Source organism: Diadema setosum, chromosome 20, assembly GCF_964275005.1.
Source record: "Diadema setosum chromosome 20, eeDiaSeto1, whole genome shotgun sequence".
NCBI classification, from domain to species: Eukaryota; Metazoa; Echinodermata; class Echinoidea; order Diadematoida; family Diadematidae; genus Diadema; species Diadema setosum.
Genome location: NC_092704.1, coordinates 27,649,111 through 27,655,281, shown reverse-complemented (window position 1 = coordinate 27,655,281; position 6,171 = coordinate 27,649,111).

The window sequence follows — 6,171 nt, the reverse complement described above, 5'->3', positions numbered from 1 at the left end:
CCACGCCGTCTTATAGGTCAATATTGTGAGAAGTTCTATGTCACTTGGTTACTTAGGTGGTTTATAAGTAATAAAGATTAATATTGAGGTTATTAGTTTTGGAATTAGAAGGTTGTTAGTATTTGACGCATGGAATAACAGTTATTTAATTTGGAAGATATGTTTAAGCTCTAAGCTCAGAAGATTTATTGTATGACAGGATGTATGATTTGAAGACATGATTCCACCTTAATTAATGCACACATAATTTTAACGGTACCTTATCTCTTCATATATTTCATTTCGGGTGATCAAATTGCCTCATCTAGATCAATAAGCTAGTTCACGTGTAACACACTGTGACAGTACTGCCAATTTATTGTGAAGAAGTTTCATAATACCTTGAAATTTCTGAGCCGGAACAAAGTCATCATCACGTTGCTTGTTACTGTGATGGAGAATGATAAGAACTCCTCAAAATGTGTAAACATGGTATCGTGCTCTTATTTATCATGCAGGCCATGCTCTCTTCAGCGTTAGTGCCGTTCTTCAAGCGGGCCCTGTCAGCTTAAATGTTTTAGAATTACATGTATCAGGTACCCTCCCCCATTTAATACTGAATTGCCGAAATTATCTACATGGTTTAAGAGCAATAGATTGTCACTCAACTTAAAAAAGACAAATTTTATTCATTTTCACAAAAAGAAGCATAAAAATGAAATGCGTCATTTGAATATTATGGTGGATGGTATATTATTGGAACTAAAAGAAAGTGTCAAATTCCTTGGAATATATATCAATGAAAATTTGAAATGGAATGCTCATGTGCAATATATCTCAGATAAAGTGTCTCGTAACGTTGGTATACTCTGTAAGCTTAAGTATTATGTCCCAAAGAATATTTTATTTATGCTTTATAATTCCTTGATATTATCGAACATCTCATATTGTAACATTGTTTGGGCAACTGCGAAAAGTCACATTGACAGTATATTGCTTCTGCAAAAGAAAGCAATTCGTGTATGCACCAATTCAGGTTATCGGGACCATTCAGATCCTTTGTTCGCAGAATTAAAAACACTAAAGGTAAATGATATTAACTTTTTGCAAAATTCACTTTTTATGTTTCGTTTGTGTAACGGTCAGTTGCCATCTTCTTTTTTCTCATTATTTCATTTAAACAAGGATATACATTCTTATCCCACAAGGCAATCTGATAAATTTCATCTACAAAATCCTAAAACGGTGATGGCTCTGAAATCTATCAGACACACTGGACCTGATATTTGGAACTCTCTTCCTTCAGAAATTCGAACTTTAAAGTCTATGTATTCTTTCAAGAAAGCTGTAAAGACAATGCTGCTCTCTGGATATCAGTGATCTTATAATGTCATTGCACTTGTATTGTACATGAAATTCCCTCGTGGAATTATCGTTGTTCTGAATTTATTGCGTAATGTTATGTAACCGACCATGACCTGTAACTGTTCACCTGAACCTCGGTGAGAAAATACTTTGCCATGCTTTGCTATTCAGAGATCCAGGTGTTCTAACTTTGTGTAATAGTGAAAGCAGACAGACCTCTCCTCTCTCCTTTCTCCTATCCCTATCTCTATGCAAGTGATCCCTTCCCTATTTTCCTATATGTTATGTATTATGTACGAGGGCTGCATGCAAATCAAGCAATGCTTAAGCTGTAGCCCTTCTGCGTTATTCATTGCATCACTGTTCTGTTGGACATTTATGTACCTAGCAATGAAGAAATGTATTGCTGTATATTCTAAAGGTAATGAAAAAACTCATTTTGTTAGGAACTAATGTTCATGTATATCCATTTATATGTATGGTACCATTAATGTATATGATATATGTTTATGTATCTGCATGAGCAATGATATAATGCAGGAACCAATAAAATCAAATCAAATCAAATTTTTCGTGATGGATCATCGCGGCTACATCTTGTCCTAATGATCGACGTGAGTATAGCACTCGACAGGACTCGAACTCGCGTCCTCCATTTAAAAATCAAGAGTGTTATATCCACTGTATCACATTGTACCTACTGGTTATGTTTCAAGGACAATAGGGAGCTTTAGATTTTCGCGACGGGGACGTTCAGAGGGGAAATATAAAAATAAAAACTGTTCTGAGAATGCGTAGAATTGCGTATCAAAGTCGGTCTATTTATAGCTCGCGTCGTCTGAGTTTTCACTACGTGGTCTGTGGTATTTTTACGTCCGCTCAATTCACGACGTAGAGAGCTACTTCATGCACCTATCATATGGGGCGCCATTCTATTTTTCAATAGGTTACGTCTCGGCGTAATCCAAAGCTGTTTTTCAACACGACGCAGGGAAGACGAGAACGTCCAGCTCAAGCGTCGTCTCAAACGTTCTTGCCGCAAAACTAAAGACTCTGGCAGGCCGCATGTAGCGTGCCCTCATTTGGCAGAGAACGCACATCGCTTAAAGGGCAAGTCCACCTTCATAATTTATACAATCATGTGGATTGAGTGAATGCAGCAATATTAGTAGAACACCCCAGTGAAAGTTTGGGGGAAAATCGGACAATCCTTTCAAAAGTTATGAATTTTTAAAGTATCTGCGTAGTCACTGCTGGATGAGAAGACTACTACAGTGTATGATGTCATATGCGTACAGCCATATAAAGAAAATAAAAAGAGAATTTCACAAAACTTTACTTTTTGAATAAAGTGCACATTTCTTCGACTTGTTACTGACATATATATGTTAAGGGTAATATTATTCTCCCTGCCTTCTGAAAGAGAGAAGTCGCGTGTTCTTTTGTTATGCGAGAAAAGTGAAAATATGTTGAATTTTCTTTATTCTGTCTTTGTATCGTTGTACTCATGTGACATCACAAGCTATAGTAGTCTTCTCATCCAGCCTTGAGTGAGCAGAAACTTCAAAAATTCATAACTTTAGAACGCATTGTCCGATTTTCCTCAAACTCTCAATGATGTGTTCTACTAATATTGCTGCATTCACTCAACCCACATGTCTATGAAGGTGAACTTGTCCTTTAAGTTTTGCAATCTTTTCTTTTCTCTCTGTTCCCAGTGTTCAGAGAGTTTCTTGTGAATCTGTGCTATTATTTTTTGATGTATGCCCAGGAAGATTTTCTCTCTGTTTGACACTTCCATAGAACTAAACTATTTATCCCTCCTCCTTTTTTTTTTAATACAGATATACAACACTATAAATTCACAACAATAAAGACTAGAAATACAATCATACATTATACACATGTTTATTATCACAGTGTACACTGTACTTGTATCAACAGCTGGCAGCAACACTTTGGCTTGTTTGAAGTACATGTAGTTTGTATTTCCATTGTACATCACAGACATAAATAGTCTTACCTACATTAAACCAGTTATCATATAGCTACCAATAGATTTCCATTCATATTATCACAGCATGAACTGCAACATTGCGAGCTGCAACCCATTCAAGACAAATCAACTTACATGACCCCACAGAAGATTTCATCTTTCACTTCAAAAGGTACCATGGCAATGTCTCAAGTTTGAAAGTCGTTTGCCAGCACACATTTGTACATTCTAAGAAGTGCCAACTTTACTCCGCAATCTGCTTGTTGTAGCTATTCAATTCAATTCAATTCAATTCAATCATAGTTTATTTCCAATCAATCAACGAGAATCAAGAAAAAAACATAGTACAAATTTCCAATCAACGAAAATCAAAACATAGTACAAAGTATACATGTTATGAAATGATATTGTTCAAACATTTGCAAAAGATTCATGTAGTATCCGAGATAAATTATATAACAACATATGTTTGAGGAACAATACATACCAATATACTTCGTGGACGTGCGGAAAATAGATTCGATTATGGAAAATAGTGATCCACTAAAAAGCAAAGCTTGTGGGACGTGGATCGCTAGATAAGTAATGAGTAAATAATGTATTATTCGAGGGTTTTTTACAGCTATTATATTTGATATAGATTATCTAAATCATTTGTAAAATATATATATATATAATTTATACATATATATATAATTATATATATATATATATACATATATATATATATATATATATATATATATATATATGTGTGTGTGTGTGTGTGTGTGTGTGTGTGTGTGTGTGTGTGTGTTTGTGTGTGTTTTCGTGCGTATCTGTGTATGTCTGTTATAGTATGCTTGAAAAATAGAACAATCAGATCCACTGGAATTGCGTAAATATTGAGATACGCAGGTCGGGAAAAAAATATATGAAATATCAATGCTAATGCCCGGACACTGTTCACTGAACCTCGTGTACCTGGTAAATATGACAAGGACAACACACACGTACGCACATTACCCACACACATACAAGACGCGAGACAGTACCGAGAGGAGAGAAGACAGTAACAATAGAAGTCTTCGAAGATCAAAAGACAGGAAAGGAAGAGGAGAGAAGAAAGAAGAGAGGTCTGCATACAGAACACGCAAAGTGCTGCGACATGAGGACAGGTGAAAACTCAAGCATGAATTAAAACAATTTAAATTATCTAAAATTATAAGTAGAGAGTACATGTTTTCTGAATTTGTATTTAAATGTGACGAATTTGGGGGAATCTTTTAAACTATTATCTAAATTATTCCAAAGTTTGGGTCCGGTATAAAGAAATGTACTTTGGGCATGTGCGGTTCTCATTAATGGAAGATGAAATTCACCGGATCGACGCGTGGGGTAGTTATGTACATGACTGTTTCGATGAAATAAGTCATGAAATATTTTAGGTAAAAAATCACTGTTATAATTAAACATAAACTGGCCAAGTTAAAACACATACAAATCTTTTATTTTTAGTATTTTATGGTCAAAAAACAAAGCATCTGTATCAACGGCGTAAATTCGTACTGAGGAGTGGGGGGGGGGGGATGGTCACCATCACCACGATTACAAGCCCATAACCGGACCGGCGCAGCCTGGGGGGGGGGGGGGGGGAAGGGAAGCTTGGTGACCCCCCCCCCCCACCACACACACACAGACACACACACACACTTTACAGGGATCGGATGTCCCACTCTTTTGCATGGAATAAGTTATAGTGGGAGGAAAGTGGCAGCAAAAATATGAAGACGTTTTGTTCTTGTTGCTTTTTTTTTTTTTTTTGCTTATCAGATGACTTTCGGCGGAAAGTGAGACCTTAAAAGTATGAAAACATTTCTCTTTTTGTTTTTGAAATATCTGTGAGAGGGAGCGGAACGACCGAACGGGGGGAGGGTGTGTATCCCTCTCCCACACGAGGAAGATTTTGCATTTTCAGACCTGAAATTCAGCGATCTGGTGCACACTTTTGGTGAAATTTTGTTTTCTCTTCTTTAAAAAACAATAAGAAAATGAAATATTCACAATATATTATTGAATGACTAAATCGTGGTATTTCAGCTCTTGCTCCGCCTGTGCGACATCACTGTGAAGGCCTACTAAATAATGGGGCCTATCACCGGCGTAGACAGGATTTGATCTTAGGAGGAGCGGTTATGTGCCACGGAGGGAGCGAAGCAAGCGGGGGGGGGGGGGGGGGTATGGTAGGGAGGTTTCCCCCTCCCACGATGAAATCTTTTTGGATTAATAATTTAGACATTTTACAGTCCCAAAACTGTCGTTTATAGCTATATTTTTCGCTTTGGAAACTATAAGGTGGGCCGCACCTTGCGCAACTGCTGTCAATCACTGGCAGCAACATCAGGAGAATGGCATAGCAATTAAATTGAAAATTGTTGACATTTTACAGTCCAAAGACTGCCGTTTGTGGCTGTATTTTTTCGCTTTGGAAATTAAGGGGGGGGGGGGCACACCGGGCGCAACTCCTGGCAATTACTGGCAGCAACATCAGGAAAATGGCATAACGATTAAATGCGAGCGAGCGAAGCGAGTGAGCTTGAAAATTTTGATATTTTACCGTCTAAAAAAACTGTCGTTTGTGGCTGTATTTGTTCGCTTTGGAAATTAAGGGGGCGCACCGGGCGAAAACTACTGGCAATTACTGGCAGCAGCATCAGGAGGATGGCATAATGGTTAAATGCGAGCGAGCGAAGCGATCGAGCTTCAAAATTTTGACATTTTGCAGTCCCAAAACAGCCGCTTGTAGTTATATTTTTCGCTTTGGAAATTAAGGGGGGGGGGGGGGCGCACCG